The sequence below is a fragment of the Giraffa tippelskirchi genome, chromosome 2 (assembly GCF_054371585.1).
Source record: "Giraffa tippelskirchi isolate mGirTip1 chromosome 2, T2T-mGirTip1v1.2.pri, whole genome shotgun sequence".
NCBI classification, from domain to species: domain Eukaryota; kingdom Metazoa; phylum Chordata; class Mammalia; order Artiodactyla; family Giraffidae; genus Giraffa; species Giraffa tippelskirchi.
The window spans coordinates 111,016,456-111,037,884 of record NC_137276.1 but is presented as its reverse complement, the minus strand read 5'-3'; positions in this window follow the sequence as shown (position 1 = coordinate 111,037,884).

Here is a 21,429-nt window from a genome sequence, read left to right as displayed (position 1 = left end):
ACTCTTTACCCTCTGAGCCACCAGGGAAGCCCTTCCAGCACATAGGCCTGGCCTAATGGTGATGGTCAGAGGTCCCCATGAGCAGCAGAAGGCACACCTGATGCAGAAGCCCTTTCAAACTTCTGCTTGGTCACATTTGCTTATGTCCAACGGCCAGAGTGAGTGGAGGGGACCACACCCCCGTTTTGATGGAGGTACAGGGAAAGGGGCACACTGAGATAAGGGGTGGGGCATTGTGACTCTTTAGAAACCACCACAATCAGCTCCTTCCTTCACCCTAGGCTTCCAGAAATTACAGTCTCCACCCCAGCGTGTCTCCAGTGCCCCTCAGGGGCTCTGTGTGTGTCTTGGAGTGATTTTCCACTACACGGGTTTCCATTCTGAGCTTCTTTCCAGGAAAACTAGGCAACAGGTGACATTAATCTCACATAAAAGAAAGTACAAAGTGCATTTGAATGATGCCTAAAAGAATTTCAACAGTTACAATTTTACTGACACAAATTCAAATTATATAAGATTTTTGATAAGGGAAATCAGTATAACATTTTAATAGATTTATTTGTATCTGTTTATATGTACATGTAAACTTGCAAATTTCAATGCTAAATAAATTTATTTTATTTTTATTGATGAAAATGTCTGAACATACACAAAAGTAGAAAGTACAAAGAACCTCATACACATCACCCAACCGCAACAGTTGTCAGCCTTTGCCATATTTGTTTCACTAACCCTCACCTTTATTTTTGCTTGAGTAATTTCAAAGTAAATCCTAAACATTATGTCATTTCACCTACAAAAAGCAGCAGTTGCATCTCAAACAATGACCAAAACAGACATTTTCTTCCTAAAACCACAATGGCATTTTCACATCTATGAATATTTACCATAAATTCTTTTTCTGTGCGTGAGTTAAGTTTTATCTGGGGCAAAATGAGGACTGCAGCCCAGGAGACAGCACTTCAGATAGCTCTGAGAGACTGCTCCAGAGGGGCAGTGGGGAGGTCAGTATACACATGATTTTGGTGAAGGGGGAGTAAATGCAAGCAAGCACACATTTTTCCAGAAAGTGTCTACTAGCCTTGTGAAGCTTTTGCTAGTCACAGGGTTCCATAATTTCTTAATATCAACTTGTGCACATTTCAAATTCAGACTTCCCAAATCATCTAAAAAGAAAATGCTATTTCACAGTTGGTTTTATTCCTATTAAGACCCAAACATGGTCCACATGTTGTATTTTGTTCTTGTGTCTCTCATGCATCTTCTTGTCACAGACCTCTCTCTCTTCTCTCTTCCTCGTTGTATGTATGGTTTGTCCTGTTACTGACGTGTTCAGGTAATTGAACGTTCATCCCACAAAATCCCTAAATTCAGGTCTAGCTTCCTTGGACTGCTGATTAGCCAGTCCTTCTGTCATCTGTGTTTCCTGCAGAGTAGAATTTAATTCTAAATACTTGATTACATGCAGGGAGCTTTTTTCCCCCAAGAATATTTAAATAACTAAATTTTTTTTCAAATAAGTGAATGGTACTTGTGATGGCTAATTTTGTGTGAACTTGACCAGGCCACAGCCAAACATTATCCTAGATATTTCTGTGAAGGTGTATTCTAGATGTGATTAACACTTAGCACACTCTGAATAAAGCAGAATATTATCCTGCACAGTGTGAGTGGGCCTCTTTCTGTCAGTTAAAGACCTTAATAAAAAGAGACTGACTTCCCCCAAGGGAGAGAGGATTCCAATGGCAGACTGACTTCAGACTTGAACTTCGACATCAACTCCTTCCTGGGCCTCCAGCCAGCCAATCTACCCTGTGCAGTTTGGACTTACCAGTCTCCACAACCACATAAGTGCTTTCCTGGTGGCTCAGATGGAAAAGACTCTGCCTGCAATGCAGGAGTCTCAGGTTTGATCCCTGGGTTGGGAAGATCCCCTGGAGAAGGGAATGGCAACCCATTCCAGTATTCTTGCCATGGATAGAGGAGCGTGGTGGGCTACAGTCCATGGGGTTGCAAAGAGTTGGACATGACTGAGCAACTAACATTTTCACTCACAACCACATAAACCAATTCCTTGAAACAGAGGGAGGGAGAGAGAACACGAGAACTAGAGACAGATACAGATGGCATACAGATGATAGATATAGACATACATACATGTGCATCTTACTGGTTCTCTTTCTCTAGAGAACCTGAGAAATATGGCCTTTTTAAGGGAATTTTGGTGGAGAACACTTAAACAAATACAATTCCCCCAAATATGAAAAGGGCAACATGTAGCATCAAATTTTAAAATTTGTGTTGAAAATGCTGAAGTTATGCTTGCCCCCACTTTGAGGGGTGAATTTTGGAGATGAATTTTTGTCCTTGGATGGAAAAGAAAGTACATTGTTGAGGGCTACGGCATGTTTTCCTATGTATTTATTTTAGTAAAACTTATTTAATATTAATTTTGTCCTAGTACATTAAAAAGCAACATGTTTATTCCAGCTACAGCTTCATTAAACCTCCACTTTTGTGTATCTTTTAATATGTAACACATTATCCTCCCTGTGACATTGGGAATAATAATAATACCTGTTTTACAAAGCCTCATATAGAGTCTGGCCCAAAGTAGCAATAAACTGTGGTCAGCATCACTGCCACTGTCATCAGCATCCCCTCCACTATCATCATCAAGATCACCCTTAGCATCATCACCATAATCTGCTTTGCTCTGAATCCACACAAAGCTTCTTGTATGGAACAGAATTTGCTCACTTTCAGTGTGAGTTCATAAAATTGCATTTTAGTCTTTCAAAAGTGGAGCATGTTTCCCAGACCACACTTACATTATTCCTCACTGCTGTGACCCGTCTTCCTGAAAAGCTGATTCCGGGCTCTCCCCAGAGGTCCCAACTCCTCCAGCATTACTCACGGGCCTCTGGGCTGTGTGCAGTGGAGCAGAACAGCTCAAATGAGGTTCGTACATTAGGAAGAAAGCAAGGACTTCAGAGCAGTGAGGAAGCCTGCTGATGTCTGCCCCTCCCCAGCCCTTCCCGACCCACAAGGGGCCTTCTCTTAACACACCCGAAATCACCATCTGTCACTCCAGTGCCTGTCACAACACATGGTCAGTTTGGTGCCTGCCTGGCAGCTGGGTAACCTTGGGGAAACCTCTTAACCTTTTCAAGCTCCATTTATTAATCTGTTAAGAGGGATAATGTGACTTTGAGGGCTCTGCGGGCGCCTCATTCATGAGTGTGTATGGGGCTGACACAAGCAAAGGGCTTAAAGGACCTCAACAGAGAGTTGACACATGGACAGATGGATGGCTGGATTGAAGATTCCAAAGCATTTCCTTATACTTGATCCTCACCACATCCTTGTGATGTAGACTGGGAAGTAAAGTCCAGTTGAATAAAAAGCAGCTGTTTCAAGACTAGCAGTAGTGGATGGTGGTGGGGGTACTGGTTTCACAACGAGATGCAGCACATCCTGATTAGTTCTCACCACCATGCAAAGCTGTGGACACGTGTCTTTGTTAGGTCAGTATTTCTTGCATGGTTTATATACGGACAGTTTCTAAAGAAAAAAAAGTTTATATCTCACTAATGTCAACCTAAATGACTTCTATCAAATAACTTGAATATTCTCCTCTGTCCATGGAATTCTCCTGGCAGGAATACTGGAGTGGATTATCATTCCCTTCTCCAGGGGATCTTCCCATCACAGGGATCGAACCCAAGTGTCCTGCTTTGCAGGTGGATTTTTTACCATCTAAGTAACCAAGGAAGCCCCAACACTTTCTGACTACATGGACCTTTGTCAGTAAAGTGATGTCTCTGCTTTTTAATACGCTACCTAGGTTTGTCATAGTTTTCCTTCCAAGGATTAAGTGTCTTTTAATTTCATGGCTGCAGTCACCATCCGCGGTGATTTGGGAAACCAAGTAAGTGAAATCTGTCACTATTTTCAACTTTTTCCCCTTCTATTTGCCATGAAGTGTTGTGACCAGATGCCACGATCTTAGTTTTTTGAACGTTGAGTTTTAAGCCAGCTTTTTCACGCTCCGCTTTCACCCTCATCAAGAGCCTCTTCAGTTCCTCTTCACTTTCTGCCTTTAGAGTGGTCTCATCTGCATATCTGAAGTTGCTGATATTTATCCTGGCAATTTTGATTCCAGCTTGTGATTCCTTCAGCCCTGCTTTTCGCATGATGTACTCTGCATATAAGTTAAATAAGCAGGATGACAAGCCTTGATGTACTCCTTTCTCAATTTGGAACCAGTCCGTTGTTCCATATCTGGTTTTAAATGTTGCTTCTTCACCTGTATACAGGTTTCTGAGAAGGCAGGTAAGGTGGTCCAGTATTCCCATTTCTTTAACAATTTTCCACAGTTTGTTGTGACCCACACAAAGGCTTTAGCATAGTCAATGAAACAGAAGTAGATGTTTTTCTAGAATTCCCTTGATATATACTGTATAATAAAAACAAATGTCTAAGCTGATATGTTGTATAATATAAACAAATGTAAAAGTTGATATATTGAATAATAAAAACAAGTGTCTAAGCTGACATCAGTTCAGTTCAGTCACTCAGTCGTGTCCGACTCTTTGTGACCCCATGGACTGCAGCACACCAGGCTTCCCTGTCCATCACCAACTCCCAGAGCTTGTTCAAACTCATGTCCATCGAGTCTGTGAAGCCATCAACCATCTCATCCTCTGTCGTCCCCTTCTTCTCCTGCCTTCAATCTTGCCCAGCATCAGGGTCTTTTCCAATGAGTCAGTTCTCATCAGATGGCCAATGTATTGGAGCTTCAGCTTCAGCATCAGTCCTTCCAATGAATATGCAGGATGATTTCCTTTAGGATTGACTGGTTTGACCTCCTTGCAGTCCAAGGGACTCTCAAGAGTCTTGGGACTCTCAAGAGTCTATATCTAAGCTGATATAAGTTGTATAAGATAAACATATATATAAGTTGATATATATCGAATAATATAAACAAGTGTCTAAATTGAAATATATTGTATAATATAAACAAATGTCTAAGATGATATGTAGTATAATATATAGTGTCTAAGCTGATAGGCTGTATAATATAAACAAGTGTCTAAGCTTGATATGTTGTATAATATAAACAAATGTATAAGTTTATATATATTGAATAATATAAAGTGTCTAAATTGAAATATATTGTATGATATAAACAAATGTCTAAGCTGATATGCTGTATAATATAAAGTGTCTAAGCTGATAGGCTGTACACTATAAGAAGTGTCTAAGCTGCACACCAACAAACCCATGCCTGTGGTGTCCCTGCTGCAATACCCCGAGGGAGGGTCTCATGTCCTCCTTCCTGCCTCCTTCCTCAGGCCCAGTCCAGGGTCACCTGGCCTTTGCCTGGGGTCACTTTGTAGTTGCCACATTTCCTGTGAAATTAGAGCAATCACAACACAAACGCTCACACCATGCTGTTCACACAGCTGGATTCCGGGACACAGCGTTGATCCCAGATGTGCTTTCATTGATATTTTGGGCCATGACAGACCAGATCATAACCTTTAATCACCTAGGAGAGATCTGCAGACTGGGCAAGGGCACACCCCCTCCTGCCCCCCAATCCTTGTTGGGCATCTCTGACTGCTCCCAACAAGTATCCTCACACCTGCCCCTCTCACTCACCCAGGAACCTCCTCCCTCCCAGTACAGTCAGCTGTTCTTCACCCAAGGTGAGGGGTGGACACAAGCACACCCAGCACATCAGACACCCTCTGCCCTCTGACGGCTCCAGCCAGGGACCTGGTCCCTTCCTGTGAGGATAGAGTATAGGGGTAGATGACTGACACTAGCCCAGGTTGGCAGGGCTGCTGAGCTTCTCTGGCCTGGCCTGAGGTGACCAGGCAGGACACCTTCCACTTGCCCTCCACATGCACCTCCCTGTCCTGGAGGCTGACCTGTAGGGACAGAACCATGGGCTTCCTGGCTCTTGGCTCTGATCTTGATCAAAGGGAGCAGGAGTTCCCGCCCCACCCCCACCCCCACCCCCCCCGCGGTGATGCCACAGCTCCCTTCAAGTTTGCTGATAAACTCTCTGCTGGACCTGTGTCTTCTGGGTGTCTGCTGGGTCCTGACTTGCTGGGGTCCTCCTTCCTCTCCTGTTACCAACCCCTGGCCATTTCCTGAGTGTCAGCCTCAAGGTGGAGGGGCCCCAGAGCCCAGCAGACCCTGCTCATTCATGGGGAAGAATATGAATCCCCAACAGGCCCAGGTGGACAAGCCCAGGCCGCACCCTGGGTCCAAGGGTCACCCAGAAGCAGGGTCCTGGTAGGGGAACTAAGGCATCCCCTCTGGGCCCACAGGTGGCCGAGTTATGGGGCTGTGTCCCCATGCTGAGCCTGTGTGGCCACACACACTCTCAGTGACAAAACTGACCCAGATGAAAGCAAACCTGAGAGACTGAGCCCCCGTGACAGCGACAGGCCTTCTACCTTTGAGCCAGGGTCTGGCTGAGGTGGGGAGGAGCCCAGCCCACTGCTGAAAACCCTTCAGGGTTATTTCTCTTCATCGACCTGCAGAGAGATCATGGTGGCTGGTGGCTCCCGCTGTCAGGGTTATATCTGAGTTCACACGGCTGCACACACATTAGTGGACCCCCTGATGTGCAAAAAGATGGCTGTTGTGGTGAACAGCTGAATTCTGGAGAAAGAAGCCCTGAACCACTGTCTGGAGCCCTGGGGCACCACAAGAGCCAAGTGCATCTCAGATGAGGCCCTCCTGTCACAAAACTGAGATGGCTGTGTGGCCTCCGGGGTGAGATGCTCACAGCTGTCAGCTCGAGAATGTAAAGGGGTTGCTGGACAGAAACTCGACAGCGGGGACCCTGGATCAAAAGTCACCTTAACCCAACACTGACCAAGACCTGTGGCAGCCCAGCCCTGACCAAGCCCCCAAGACGGCCCACTGCTCCCACAACCATCGTCCCTCCTCACATCTGGGCTGAGTCTGAGATCTTTGATTTTTAAAGGCACTCATGAAAAGAAAAAAACTAAATCATAAACACAGTGCTTTGTGGACTGGAGACTGATAATTTGCTCCCCAAAGCTTACCCGGGGCCTGGGCTGTGCAGAACAAAGGGGAGCATGAAAGATGTCACCAGAGCAGGTAAGAAGTGCTCAGGAGGGACAGGTGAGGGAGTGTCCAGGAGGGGCAGGTGAGAGAGTGCCCAGGATTGGCAGGTGAGAGAGTGCCCAGGAGAGACAGGTGAGAGAGTGTCCAGGATCGGCAGGTGAGAGAGTGCCCAGGAGGACAGATGAGAGAGTGTCCAGGAGGGGCAGGTGAGAGAGTGCCCAGGAGGGGCAGGTGAGAGAGTGTCCAGGAGGGACAGGTGAGAGAGTGCCCAGGAGGGGCAGGTGAGAGAGTGTCCAGGAGGGGCAGGTGAGAGAGTGCCCGGGAGGGACTGCTTCCCCCTCTGATCCAAGGTCACATGTTTGTGTACAGTGCAGGAGCACAGGGATGCACGCTCGCACGCACACACAGACACTCCATTCTTCACAAGAACCTGCCAGAATCAGCCCAGAGCAGGGTTACACAGCACCCTGACCCTGCAGAATCATTTCTGACCATCATCATGGCTGTTTAGACTAGATTTGGAGCATGGTTGGTGTCCCAGTGAGCATTTGAGCCACAGTGGTTGCAAAGCCTGAATAAAAATTCATGCCCATCCTTTCAACGGAAACTCACTTGTTCTGCAAATTACATGAGGGAGTCCGTGCCTTGGGCAAGGGTGGTGTCAGGGGACAGGCTACCTGTCAGCCCGCTGGAACACGACAGGGGCCCTGTACACAGCAGGGAGGGTTCAGAGCAAGAGGGCGTGGCGGTGGTCTCAGCCCCACATGCTTATGAATCACAAAGAACCAGCTGTGGTTTCATTTGTTCTCTTTATTGTTTTATTATTTCCTGTTTCACTTATCCCCCCTTTGATATTTATTATTTACTTTATTCCACTTACTTTGGGCTTAATATGCTCTTTCTTCTCTTTCAGTCTCTTGAGGTAGAAACTGAGGTCCTGAAGTGGAGGACTTTCTTCTTTGATTGTGATAAAATGTACCTAAAATAAAATACACAGTTTTAACCATTTTTCAGTGTATAGTTCTGTGGCATTTAGTATGTAATACAGACTTTTAATGGTATAAATTTCCCTTAAATATTGCTTTAGCTTCATCTCCCAAATTTTTACATATTTTCATTCAGTTGAAAATAGATTGTAATGTCCCATTCTTTGAGCCCCAGGTTGTCTGGAAGTATGTGTTCTACTTTCCAAATATTTGCACATTTCCAGAGATCTTTCTGTTATTGTCTTTCTAAATTAACTTCTGCTTTCATTTTTATTTGAGCCTTCTTCCTGCTTTGCTTACTTTTTAAACTTCTTCAACTGATAAACTTCATTTATCTTTATTCTCTTTTGTTTTTTCCTAAGCTGATGGTTGCTTCACTTACTTGCATTCTCTTTCACTTTATCATATTATTCTCTTTCATCTCATGTGAGCTCAGCAGAGTTTCTACAAGGGCACCAAGGCCATTCAAAAGGGGAAGAAGAGTCTTTATAACAAATGATGCCGGACAACCAGACACCCACACAGAAAAAAATGAAGCTGTACACCTCCCTACACCATACACAAAAATTCACTCAAAATGGGTCCTAAATGTAAGAACTGAAACCATAAACTCTTAGAAGAAAACACAGGAGTAAATCTTCAGGACCTTGGGTGAGGCAACAACTTTTTAGATTTACCAAAAACAAAGTGACAAAAAGAAAAAATAAATTGGATATCATCAAAATTAAAAACACTTGTGCTGCAAAATGAAAACTCCACAGAGTGGAAAAAATATTTGTAAATCACCTATCTGACAAGGGACTTGTATCCGGAATACATGAAGAACTCTCACAATTCAGTAACAAAAGATTAATAGGAAATTATCTGAAGAAACATTCCTCCACAGAAGGTGTAGAAATGACCAACAAGCACATGAACAGATGCTTAGCATTAGCAGTCATTCAGGAAGGGTAAGTCGAAACCAAATGAGATGCCACATCACACCTACTCAGACAGCTACAACAACCACTTTTTAAGAAGACAAAACAAGTGCTGGTGAGGATGTGGAGAAATTGGAATCTTCATATATTGCTGATGGGAATATAAACTGATGTAGCCACTTTGGAAGACAGTTTGACACTTCCTCAAATAGTTAAACATACAGTTATCATGTGGCAGAAAGTCCACTCCTGGTATCTGCATAAGAGATATGAAAACATACATGCTCAAAAATTTACAAGAGTATTTGTAGCATCATTACTCATAATAGCCAAATAGTGGGGAAAGCCCCGGCATTTGTCACAGATGAATCAATAAACAATGTGGAATAAATAAATGTGGAGTACTGCCCTACCATAAAAAAGAATGAAGTTCTGACACCTGCTACAGTGTGATGCTGAAAATATTATATTAAATGAAAGAAGCCAGTCACAAACTATCACATATTGTAGGATTCCATTTATACGAAGTGTCCCAAAGAGGCAAATCCATATTCAGAAAATAGATTAGTGGTTGCAGGGGTGGTATGGGGAGGTTGGGAGAGAATTCACTGCTTGCTAATGGGGACAGGGTTCTTCAGGGGTTGATAAGATATTCTAAAATTAGATTGTGGGGACGCTGCCCAACTCTGTGAATGCAGTGTGAATGGACAATATTGCTGCCACGTCAGTGAACAAAGGATGTTGCGGCCACCCAGCCATAGCTGCCCTGAGAGTGAGTCCTGAGGAGACTCAGGATGGGAGAGCACAGGGCAGTGGCCCCGGGAACTGAGGTGCAGATCACAGGACGCGCTTCAGTGAGCCCACACTCCGCATCTTCCCACACGTATACAAGCACTAAGTTCCTTAACTTGAGATGTCCGGTTTTCCTTAATTAACAGTAAACTTTTGATGTTCTGGCCACCTGGTTTTTGCTTCAAAGTTCCTGTATATCTTGGTTCCTCCTTTGCCTCTTCCAAGCAGTCCCTCAGAGCTATTCTGAGAGGCTGCCTCCCGGGCTTGAAGTCCTCAGAAGTCTGCAGAATAAAACAGAACTGCCAACTTCTAGGTTGTGCATTTTTTTTCACTCGACAAGTAGTAACACTTTAAAGGGGTGGAATATTTGATATGTAAATTATATCTCGCAGATAAAAACTATGTGAAACAGTCACAGATTTTGCTTTAATACAAGCTTGATTGATCCTTAGTCATTAGAGGTGCCTCTCCTGCAGCTGTTATGTCTAATCCTGTGTCTGCACCTCTAGTGCTCACTTCCTCCAGGTGTGAGTATCAGGAGGAGGCACTCGTCCTCTCTTGCTTTTCTTTGCTGTATTGGTTTCAGTGGAACCTTAGTTCTGGGCCAGAAGTTAGCTCCCTGTGGTGGAAGCGCAGGTTCCTAACCTCTGGGCCACCAGGGAAAGCCCCCCTGCTCACCATGTTCTCTGTTTCTCCTGTAACAAATACAGTTTTTTCCTTAACAAACACTCCCCTAGGGTCTGCCGGGAGGCAGGCGCGTGGGGCAGAGCAGAACAAGAGACAAAGGCCTGCCTCATGGGACCTACATTTAGGAAAGGAAAGTCAGCAAACTGCTGCCTGAGTGGGGAGAAAGGCACGCTGATGCGAGTGGAACACTGAAAGCCAGCGCAGGAGAGCGCCTTTGGGTCTGGAAGTGTCCTCACCCGGCCCTCGCCCTGTGATTCGCTGGATCTAGAGTCACGTTCAGGGCACATTGGCTATTGGGAGGTCAGGGGGGCTGGTTCTGCTTCATATTTATTTGCAGGTTGTCTCGCTATTCACGCTGTTCACTGAACCCAGGGTAGGCAAGGCAAAAGTGGGGAAGCTGGAAAAAAACTCAGAAAGACACAGCCTTTACAGTATACTGCTCTAATAAATCTACATCATACTTTTGTGTTAGTTGCTCAGTTATGAGTGACTCTTTGCGACACCATGGACTGTAGCCTACCAGGTTCCTCTGTCCATGGGATTTTCCAGGCAAGACTCCTGGAATGGGTTGCCATTTCCTTCTCCAAGGGATCTGACCCAGGGATCGAACCTGGGTCTTCCGCATTGCAGGCAGACTCTTTACTATCTGAGCTACCAAGAAAGCAAAAATCTACATCATAGGATACAGCCTAAATACACTACAACATTTGGCTGCCATAGCCATCAATGTGTGCACTAGGACTGGGAAACTGCTCCAACTTGCTGTAAACAAGGCTGCATTTGGCACAGTGTCAACCAGAGCCATTACTCTCTATACCTTAGCTAGTGACCAGTGAACTGCAAGTTCTACATGCAGCCTCCGGTACCTGCTTGGGCTCTTTGGGCAGGCACCTTGGTCTGAGCCCTATTCAAAGTGGAAAAGGGCATCTAAAAGAGCATCCTTGGGAACCCTGTAATTTTCTAACTGGACCACCCATGTCTCTTGCTGTGGGTGCTTCCCATAACCGGTAAACTGCTGCACTGGTCTCAGTTGCCTCTGTAGCTCTAGGAGCAGAACATTAGGCTATTTATCAATTTTATTTCTGTCAACTCCAACTGTCAGCAAATTAGCCTGCATTTGGATTCATGTCATCCAGATGGGGCCTTACCAGCTCAGCCCCTCTTCAGGGTCTGCATACTCCTGACACCTTTTGCCTGCCACAGCCCCTCTATTTCTCCCAAGCTAGCCACCAATGAGGTCACTTCATAGATGGGGCACCCCACATAGGGCGCAAGGACAGCAATCAGGGATCCAAAAGTGGTGGACGAAGCATTGTTCAAAATGTTATCTCACATGCCGCCAGTAAAACGCTCGAATATTTGGGTTAAATATCAACTGCTTCATGCCCAGTTCTCTCACAACTTGGGTCAATTTGGCATAGGTATGCCATTTACTCACAGAATCCAGGAGCTTGCCTGTGTTCAACCACACAGTGCAGATACAGCATTAATCCACTCCATCAGGGTGTGTGTTTGGTTAGGCACACCCTGCATGAGTCACTTAGCATTCTGCAAACTTTGTCTCAATGAGGGGTAAGTGGTTATAGATGCCAACTGTTCTATCTCATCCCTGGAACAAAGGATACTGTCCACCCCTGTGTCCCAGAGTCGCAAAAGCCATGCTGCCAAGGGTTCCCCTTACTTTTGCTGAAACTTCTTACCCAGGTCATCTAAGTTGATACGTCATGAACTCAGTCACATTCGGGGTTCCTTGAGGATGCCCCCCACCGAGCATAGGCTGCTCATACTTCACTTTCTGCTGCACAATGGGCCTTGTGGAGAGGTGGGGAGCCACGGTCTCACAGTGCTCAGTGTCCCTCATTACCTCATAGGTCAAGGCACTGGGTTCCTCAAGTCCATGCATCTCTTGTTCCAGAGTGTGTATACGCTGCTCTAGCTCTTCTCATCTCTGTAACTCGCACACTTGCACAGCTTCACTATCCATATTTGCCTAGAAGGCAGTCAGGAAAATCCACCCCACATTGCCAGTGGCATGCGCTTTGTCCAGCAAATGGGAATTCAACACCTGAAATGCCTTTTCAACACTATCTGGTAACCCATCCACAACCTCCTAGTCTTCCACCAGGACCCACACTGAGAGAACTGTGGCCACCGGGTACCACATACTATGTGGTGGCCACTGGCTTTCTCCACGCATGGGAGCCTCAGGCTCCTCTACCTGCTGGGTATCCTGCCAACTACACCAACTGTCTTGCTGTATCACTGTGCACACTGTTTGCTGAGCCCAGGGTAGGCAAGGTGTGAGTGGGGCAGCTAGAAGAAAACTCAAGGAGCTATAGGAACTGCAGGCATGTTTATTCTCTCCAATCTGGTGCATAGCCGTAGCAGCAGACATGCTGTATTCTCTCATGGTTGACCCAACAGACACAGTCTTGACGCAGTTTTAAGGTAGCCGCAAGGGCTTTTCAGGCTTATATATTCTTAGGGAACAAAAGTGGCCTGTGGCCAAGCAGGTACATGGTGACATGCATGCACAGTGCTGTAAGTGATCTCAGCTATTATATAACCATATATTTACAAAATGTGGGGAAAGAGTGAGGGGCCGTGGGGTGAGAGAGCCTGACCATGCCATCTTAGCTAATTTGCTCTTTCCCTACACAGGTAATGGTCCAACCTTCCTTCCCTCAACCTTAGAAACTCTTAGAAACTTGTCTTCATCACTGGGGTTCTGAAATGAGCGTTTCCTGGTGTATTTCCCCCAGTGTGCTCCACGTGGCTCTCAGAAAGTCCCCTCAGCTTGAAGACCTGCATCTTCACTCATTTCTCTCCATCTCCCTCTGTCCAGTGGCAGGTCCCCCTCAACACGACCAGCCCAGAACATGGGGACTCACCTGTGCTCCATCCAGAGCTGGAGGGATTGAGTCTGTCCCCAGTGTGGCTGCCGGAGTTGGGCCCTTGAAGGCTGGTCAGACTGTGAACAACATCCGCTGAGGGTTCTGCAGCTTCTCAGCTTTACTGGGAGACTCCCAGGGGTTGAGGTGGGGGACCCAGTACAGACAGGGGCCCAGAGGCTGCCAGCCCCACCACAGGGCCCCTTCCCTCAAGCCACCTCCTCAGAGCTGCCTCTTCTTACCACCCCCCGCCCCCCTCAGACATCCAGACCAGCAGTCTCCATCACCCTGGAAGTAAACATGGGAATGTTCTCTGCACGGAACTGTGCACTGACCAGCTGTGTTCTTTGGTTTTGTTCTCCAAAGGGAGGGATTCCTCTTACAGTTGCTTTATTTTCTAAGTGGATACAGAAAGCACAGTTCTCAGCTCAAGGCTGGGTGGCGAGGAGGGGACTCTGGGGAGGGGGATGCAAGACGCAGCTGAGGGGTCCCACACACCACCCCCACACCAGGCACTCACCCCTGTGCCAGGCACATGCACATGCTGAATAAGAGGTAGATCCAGAAATATATTTAGTGCAATGTCATCAGGAACAGAAACTAGATTCTAGAAACATTCAAATGTCCAATTTTGTGTAACATGAGTGGCGTTTTGAGCACTGAAGAATTGATGCTTTCAAACTGTGGTGCTAGAGAAGACTCTTGAGAGTCCCTGGGACAGCAAGGAGATCAAACCAATCAATCCTAAAGGAAATCAACCCTGAATATTCACTGGAAGGACTGAAGCTGAAGCTCCAATATTTTGGCCACGTGATGTGAAGAGTCGATTCATTGGAAAAGACCCTAATGCTGGGAAAGATTAAGGGCATGAGGACAACGGTGCGACAGAGGATGAGATCGTTGGATGGCATCACCGACTCAATGGACAAGAGTTTGAGCAAATTCCAGGGGATAGTAAAGGACAGGGAAGCCTGGCATGTTGTAGTTCATAGGGTCACAAAGAGTCAGATACAACTGAACAACTGAACAACAACAACAACGAGCAGTTTTTTAGGTCTTTTTTTAAATTTCATTTTTAGAAATGTAGATTTTTAGTTTGCTCCTGTTGTTATCTAATTAAAACTTATTATCGTGTAGCAACATCTGGTGGATCATCAAAATAGCAAGAGAGTTCCAGAAAAACATCTATTTCTGCTTTATTGACTACGCCAAAGCCTTTGACTGTGTGGATCACAACAAACTGTGGAAAATTTTTAAAGAGATGGGAATACCAGATCACTTTACCTGCCTCCAGAGAAATCTGTATGCAGGTCAGGAAGCAACAGTTAGAACCGGACATGGAACAACGAACTGGTTCCAAATTGGGAAAGGAGTATGTCAAGGCTGTGTATTGTCACCCTGCTTATTTAACTTATATGCAGAGTACATCATGCAAAATGCTGGGCTGGATGAATCACAAGATGGAATCAAGATTGCCAGGGGAAACATCAATAACCTCAGATATGCAGATGACACCACCCTTATGGCAGAAAGCGAAGAAGAACTAGAGTCTCTTGATGAAAGTGAAAGAGAAGAGTGGAAAAAGTTGGCTTAAAACTCAACATTCAGAAAACTAAGATCATAGCATCCAGTCCCATCACTTCATGGCAAATAAATGGGGAAACAATGGAAACAGTGTGAGACTATTTCTGGGGCCTCTAAAATCACTGCAGATGGTGACTGCAGCCATGAAATTAAAAGACACTTGCTCCTTGGAAGAAAAGCTATAACCAAGCTAGACAGTATATTAAAAAGCAGAGACATTATTTTGCCAGCAAAGGTCTGTCTAGTAAAGTTATGGCTTTTCCAGTAGTCATGTATGGATGTGAGAGTTGGACTATAAAGAAAGCTGAGTGCCGAAGAATTGATGATTTTGAACTGTGGTGTTGGAGAAGACTCTTGAGAGTCCCTTGGACATCAAGGAGATCAAACAAGTCAATCCTAAAGGAAATCAGTCCTGAATATTCTTTGGCAGGACTGATGCTGAAGCTGAAGCTCCAATATTTTGGCCACCTGATGCGAAGAGCTGACTCATTTGAAAAGACCCTGATGCTGGGAAAGATTGAAGGCAGGAGGAGAAGGGGATGGCAAAGGATAAGATGGCTGGATGGCATCAGCGACTTGATGGACATGAGTTTGAGCAAGCTCCGGGAGTTGGTGATGGACAGGGAAGCCTGGCATACTGCAGTCCATGGGGTCGCAAAGAGTAGGACACAACTTAGCGAATAAACTGAACTGATACTGTAGCAAAACGTGTTCTGTCATCATTTTAATTTTTATTTATTTATTTATTTTTGGCTGCACTGTGTCATCGTTGCTGCATGCGGACTTTCTTCAGTTGCAGCAAGCAGGGATTACTCTCTAGCTGTGATGCATTTGCTTTCATGGCGGTGGCTCGTCTTGTTGCAGAGCACAGGCTCTAGAGCACAGGCTCAGTAGTTGTGGCGCATGGGCCTAGTTGCCCTGAGACATGTGAAATCTTCCCTGTCCAGGGATCGAACTGGTATCCCCTACATTGCAAAGCAGATTCTTAACCACTGGACCATGAGGGAAGCCCTGTCATCATTTTAGACTTATAAATTATACATTATACATTATAATTATATATTATCTCACTGAGGATAAAGTGCCTTTTAAAACCCACTCCAGTATTCTTGCCTGGAGAACCCCGTGGACAGAGGAGCCTGGTGGGCTGCTGTCCATGGGGTTGCACAGAGTCAGACACGACTGAAGCGACTTAGCATTACATTAGCATTAGCAAATCTAGATTAGCAGTAACATCTTCAGCCAAAGTGGAGGGAATGTTCCATTGGGTTGCTTCTCTGAAGGCAGCACTGGCACCTGCAGACTTGCCTCCAGGCACTCGACTCCGGAGCGGAGAATCCTGGCTGACTGAGAGGCAGGGCCATGCGTGCCTGCCCAGCAAAAGGCTGTGGGCCTTGCCCTCCGGGGCAGTGCTGGGCTGGGCAGGGGCGGGGGGTGGTTCTGGTGACCACTGGCCCTGCTCCTGTCTCTTTGGAGACAAGGAGACACCCTCTCAGCTTGTGGTCCTCTGTGGCCACTCCTCTCCATTTTAGATGTGACCGGATGGGTATGGAGAGAAGAGGTGAGGACTGGGGACTCTGATCCCTGCTCACTGCTCACTTTGTCTTCGCCACCCATGGTGGTCCTGCTCCCTGGCCATTACACCTGACATTTGCCCTCTCCTTGAACTTCCTCCGCGAGACCTGCGTCCTCACCATCTGCATCACTGGCCTTTCATGTCATAGTAGAGGCCCCAGGATGGCCAGGGCACGACCCAGGGTCCTCATTATGGAGGGCAACGCCTTCGACCCTCTGGGGTTCGGGACCCACCATCCAGCTCCAAGCCTGGTCTCTCCCCCTCAGGAACTCCCTGCCTATCCCCCTGGAAGTTGCCCAACATCCACCCACGTGCTCTGGCTCCCATCCCATTGCTCGAGCTGGTCTAAACCCCACCTCGATCTCAGCTTCCATCTAGGCCCACCATCCACACTTTGCCTCTGGTGGTTTTAAGGAAAGTCACCAGCCTTTCCTGAAGGCAGCTGTCCTCAAGGGTCACATCCACGGCCTCCACCACAGCTGACAGTTGACTGCATACCAGCCCGGAAACTACCCTTGAGGGAAGCTCCCACACATAGCACAGGAAGAGCCCTGCCCCTGCCTGACTCATGTCTGAATGTCCCCCTGGGCTGACAGCCTGTCTGGACAGTCTGCTTAGTTCTCCCAGGTGCTGGGTGAGGCAGGGCTCTGTGTCCTGAGGACTCACACTCCCCTGGGACTGACGCTAGGTAAGTGCCGGGGAGCCCAGGATCAGATGCAGCGGAAGACAGGACTGGGAGGTGGAGGGGTCAGTAGAAAGTAGACAGGATGTCCATCAGTCACATGGGGCCAGCGAGCACTTTCCAACAAACGTGTCAACAACTTAATACACACAAGACAGACGGTAGGGCAGAAACATGTAAAGTAAGAATGGCCCAAAAGGGAGAAGAATCAGATCAACAAAATTAGAAATGAAAACGGAGAGATCACAACAGACTACACAGAAATACAAAGGATCATTAAGAGACTACTACCAACAGCTATATGCCAATAAAATGGACAACTTGGAAGAAATGGACAAATTCTTAGAAAAGTATAACTTTCCAAAACTGAACCAGGAAGAAATAGAAGATCTTAACAGACCCATCACAAGCATGGAAATCGAAACTGTAATCAGAAATCTTCCAGCAAACAAAAGCCCAGGACCAGACAGCTTCACAGCTGAATTCTACCAAAAATTTAGAGAAGAGCTAACACCTATCCTACTCAAACTCTTCCAGAAAATTGCTGAAGATGGTAAACTTCCAAATTCATTCATGAGGCCACCATCACCCTAATTCCAAAACCAGACAAAGATGCCACAAAAAAAAGAAAACTACAGGCCAGTATCACTGATGAACATAGATGCAAAAATCCTTAATAAAATTCTAGCAAACAGAATCCAACATCATATTAAAAAAATCATACATCATGACCAAGTGGGCTTTATCCCAGGGATGCAAGGTTTCTTTAACATGTGCAAATCAATCAATGTAATACACCACATTAACAAATTGAAAGATAAAAACCATATGATTATCTCAATAGATGCAGAAAAAGCCTTTGACAAAATTCAACATCCATTTATGATAAAAACCCTCCAGAAAGCAGGAATAGAAGGAACATACCTCAACATAATAAAAGCTATATATGACAAACCCACAGCAAACATTATCCTCAATGGTGAAAAATTGAAAGCATTCCCCCTAAAGTCAGGAACAAGGCAAGGATGCCCACTTTCAGCACTACTATTCAACATAGTTTTGGAAGTTTTGGCCACAGCAATCAGAGCGGAAAAAGAAATAAAAGGAATCCAGATAGGAAAAGAAGAAGTAAAACTCTCACTGTTTGCAGATGACATGATCTTCTACATAGAAAACCCTAAAGATTCTACCAGAAAATTACTAGAGCCAATCAATGAATATAGTAAAGTTGCAGGATATAAAATTAACACACAGAAATCCCTTGCATTCCTATACACCAATAATGAGAAAACAGTAAGAGAAATTAAGGAAACAATACCATTCACCATTGCAACAAAAAGAATAAAATGCTTAGGAATATATCTACCTAAAGAAACAAAAGACTTATATATAGAAAACTATAAAACACTGATGAAAGAAATCAAAGAGGACACAAACAGATGGGGAAATATACCGTGTTCATGGATTGGAAGAATTAATATAGTGAAAATGAGTATACTACCCAAAGCAATCTATAGATTCAATGCAATCCCTATCAAGCTACCAATGGTATTTTTCACAGAACTAGGACAAATCATTTCACAATTTGTATGGAAATATAAGAAACCTCGAATAGCCAAAGCAATCTTGAGAAAGAAGAATAGAACTGGAGGAATCAACCTGCCTGACTTCAGGATCGACTACAAAGCCACAGTCATCAAGACAGTATGGTACTGGCACAAAGATAGAAATATAGATCAATGGAACAAAATAGAAAGCCCAGAGATAAACCCACGCACCTATGGACACCTTATCTTCGACAAAGGAGGCAAGAATATACAATGGAGAGAAGACAATCTCTTTAACAAGTGGTGCTGGGAAAACTGGTCAACCACTTGTAAAAGAATGAAACTAGAACACTTTCTAACACCATACACAAAAATAAACTCAAAATGGATTAAAGATCTAAACGTAAGACCAGAAACTATAAAACTCCTAGAGGAAAACATAGGCAAAACACTCTCCCACATAAATCACAGCAGGATCCTCCATGACCCACCTCCCAGAATATTGGAAATAAAAACAAAAATAAACAAATGGGACCTAATTAAAATTAAAAGCTTTTGCACAACAAAGGAAACTAGAAGCAAGGTGAAAAGACAGCCTTCAGAATGGGAGAAAATAATAGAAACGAAGCAACAATTAATCTCAAAAATATACAAGCAACGCCTGCAGCTGAATTCCAGAAAAATAAACAACCCAATCAAAAAATGGGCCAAAGAACTAAACAGACATTTCTCCAAAGAAGACATACAGATGGCTAACAAACACATGAAAAGATGCTCAACATCGCTCATTATTAGAGAAATGCAAATCAAAACCACAATGAGGTATCATTTCACACCAGTCAGAATGGCTGCTATCCAAAAGTCTACAAGCAATAAATGCTGGAGAGGGTGTGGAGAAAAGGGAACCCTCTTACACTGTTGGTGGGAATGCAAACTAGTACAGCCACTATGGAGAACAGTGTGGAGATTCCTTAAAAAACTGGGAATAGAACTGCCATATGACCCAGCAATCCCACTGCTGGGCATACACACCGAGGAAACCAGAATTGAAAGAGACGCGTGTACCCCAATGTTCATCACAGCACTGTTTACAATAGCCAGGACATGGAAGCAACCTAGATGTCCATCAGCAGACGAATGGGTAAGGAAGCTGTGGTACATATACACAATGGAATATTACTCAGCCATTAAAAAAAATACATTTGAATCGGTTCTATTGAGATGGATGAAACTGGAGCCCATTATACAGAGTGAAGTAAGCCAGAAAGAAAAACACCAATACAGTATACTAATGCATATATATGGAATTTGAAAGATGGTAACGATAACCCTATATGCGAGACAGAATAAGAGACACAGATGCATAGAACAGTCTTATGGGCTCTGAGGGAGAAGGTGAGGGTGGGACGTTCTGGGAGAATAGCATTGAAACATGTATATTATCATATGTGAAACAGAACACCATTCCAGGTTCGATGCATGAGACAAATGCTCAGGGCTGGGCAATGGGATGACCCAGAGGGATGGGATGTGGAGGGAGGTGGGAGGGGGGTTCAGGATGGGGAACACATGTAAACCCATGGCTGATTCATGTCAATGTATGGCAAAAACCACTACAATATTGTAAAGTAATTAGCCCCCAACTAAAATACATAAATTTATTAAAAAAAAAAAAAAAAAGAATGGCCCAGAATCTTCTAAGACTGACAAACAATATCAGCTCACAGATTCAAGGAGCTCCAGGACAATGTAATAGAACAGCTGAAACTAGACAAAGTGCAAATATTAAAGGAGGAAAAAGGCACCAACCATTGGATTTTACAGCACAGAGTTGCTCAGCTGCAAATACCATTCCCCTTCAAAGAAAGGGAAGAGTGACCCCCAGCGGCGACTCAGGGCCACCAGGGCTGCCACTGCCCAACCCCCCACCCCCAAACACCCCCCCACACACCCCTGCCCAGGTGAGGAAAGGCTGTCCCCTTCACACGGCAGGAAGGAGGGGTGTCTCTCTGGTTTCACGGCATTGGAATGACACAGCCCAAGGTCTCTGGGGTGGCACTGTCACAGTGAGTTGCTTGGGTGGCCGGAGCAGAAGGGTTACTGCCATCCAGTGGGCCTGGAGGGCAGAGCATCAAACCAGAGGATTCCTGTCCAGCCTTAAGAGCTGATGGAACTCTCCTTGCTATGTCTGGACATGCCTGGGACCCCTCACAGTCTGACTCCTTCCAACCTCCCATCGAGACAGCAGTGTCTGTCTTGTGCCCATCCTGTCACTGTGTTTAAGGACAGACTTGTGTGACTCCATGGGTCACAGCAAAATAGGTCTTTTGCCTCTAGACCTCTGGGCATGAAATCCATTCATGGGGCTCCATCCTCATGATGGAATTATCCTAACCCCACCTTACTGGGGATTAGTTTTCAACACAGGAGTTTTGGGAGGACATAAACATTCAGCCTACAGCAAGTTCACAATGTACAATCCCATTCACACAATGTTGGAAGCCAGGCTAAAGTCTCTGGTCACAGAAGCCGGCATCACCCTTAGTGGTGGCTCAGAGTGGGAGGGGCACTGGGGGCCTCCAGTGTGCTGAAGGGTCTTGGCCTGAGGGCTGGTTACACGTGTGCCTACTTTGTAAAACTTCATCCATCTG